The following is a 2030-nucleotide window of genomic DNA, read 5'->3' on the forward strand; positions in this document are numbered from 1 at the left end:
GTGAACCAGCAGATGGGAGAGAGAACCATCTACTGGCTCACTGCCTGGAGGGCCGCAGCAGCCATGGTTGGGCCAAGCTCAAGCCAGAAGCTCCTTCAAGTGTCTTACGTGGGTGCAGGGGCCCAACACTCGGGTTGTCTTCTGCTGCTTCCAGGCGCATTAGCAGGGGGGCTGGATGGGAAATGGAGCAGCCAGGACTTGAACCGGCGTCCAGCGCCAGCCCCCTGTGAACTTCTGTAAATCTCCAGGTCTCTCGATTCTAGAAACCAAGTCTAGAAAGGGAGAAGGTTTTCCTGAATTCTTTCCCAAATGCGATTTTACTGTTACTGATTAATATACCTAATTTTTTTATTATTTTAATTTTTAAATAATGAAGTCCCACACACATAACGCGTGCTATGCGGCATCTTCCAGGCTACGACCCGTGTGTGGTGCCCAGTCAGCGTGGGTACATGCAGCTCCTGGAACCTCGCGCAGTCCTGTCTCCCAGTGCAGCTGGCACAGAAGTATGCAGCACCCTTACCCCCCTCTGGCCACCGTCCCATGGGACAGAACTTCCGACTGCTGTCCGGCTGGGGGCCGTGCCCTCTGCGGGCCCCTGCCTCACCCCTCCCCACCGCTGGGCTCCAGGGCCGCACTGCTGACTCCTACACCGCCATGCGTCTGTGACTTCACCGGCACTCGTCTCCCTGTGCGTCCAGGTGACGAGGGGGGTTGTGCCGGCGGCATCTCTCTCCTCCCATCAGCGCATGGACGTGGCGGTGGCCTCTGCTTCTCAGCCTTGCGCACAGAGCTGCAGTGGACATGGGAGCCGGGTTTCTGACGAGCAGAGCCCTCTCGCTGCCCTTGGGTGCACACCCGGGAGTGAGACGCTGGACCGCATGTGTGGTGAGGAAAGGCCACGCCGTCCTCAGGGCTTCGGTGGAGACGCCAGAGCCAGGAGCCGCAGGGCTCAGTGTGGACGACCGTCCACCTGCCTGCAGCGGTGCAGCATCCGCTTCTCCCTCCAGCCGCTCCCTGCCTCGCTCTCCGTCCTCTGTCTATGTCTGTGTCTGTGTCAAATGTCCATTTACCAGTCCACTATCTGCCATCTATCTAACCAACATCTAGCCATCTCTCTATGCCTATCGTCTTTCCACCTATCAATCTTTCTATCATCTACCTATCATCTATCTGTATATCCATCTTTTTAAAAAGATTTATTTATTTATTTGAAAGGAAGAGTTACACAGAGAGAGAAGAAAAGGCAGAGAGAGAGACAGACAGACAAAGTCTTCCATCCACTGGTTCACTCCCTAGTTGGCTGCAATGGCCAGAGCTGCACTGATCCGAAGCCAGGAGCCAGGAGCTTCTTCCAGATCTCCCACACGGATTCAGGGGCCCAAGCACTTGGGCCATCTTCCACTAATTTCCTAGGCCACAGCAGAGAGCTGGATTGGAAGTGGAGCAACAAGGATTCAAACTGGCACTCATATGGGATGCCAGCACCACTATGCCACAGTACCAACCCCATCCATCTTTTTATACCTATCATCTATCCATCTATTATCCATATATCCACTTTTCATCTGTCTACCCATCATCTATCCATCTATCTATACTCATCACCCATCCGTCTATCATCTATCCATCTATCATCTATCTATCTTCTATCATCTATCTGTACATCGGTCTATGCCTCCATCTATGTCTATATCTACCTGTCTATCCATCTACCATGTGTCATCTGTCTATCGCTCATCTATCTATCTCTATCTATCTCTGTCATCCATCTGTTATGTCTGGCTGTCCACCTGTCACCTGTCATCTCGGCACGCGTCCATCTCCCTGTGCCCGTGTCCATGGCAGTGAGGTCTGCCGACTCTCGCCCCCGATCCCTCCAGGGGTGGCCAGGAGTGGCCGGCACTTCTTAGAAACAGCCACGGAGCCGAGCGAGGCTCCCTTAGTCGAGTGCTCCGTGTATCCAGGTGCAGTGTCTCCACTGAGCTCCAGCTCCGAGTGAACTCCCGTGCAAAGCGCTCTTCCCCCGA

This window comes from Oryctolagus cuniculus, chromosome 14, assembly GCF_964237555.1.
Source record: "Oryctolagus cuniculus chromosome 14, mOryCun1.1, whole genome shotgun sequence".
Lineage (NCBI taxonomy): Eukaryota > Metazoa > Chordata > Mammalia > Lagomorpha > Leporidae > Oryctolagus > Oryctolagus cuniculus.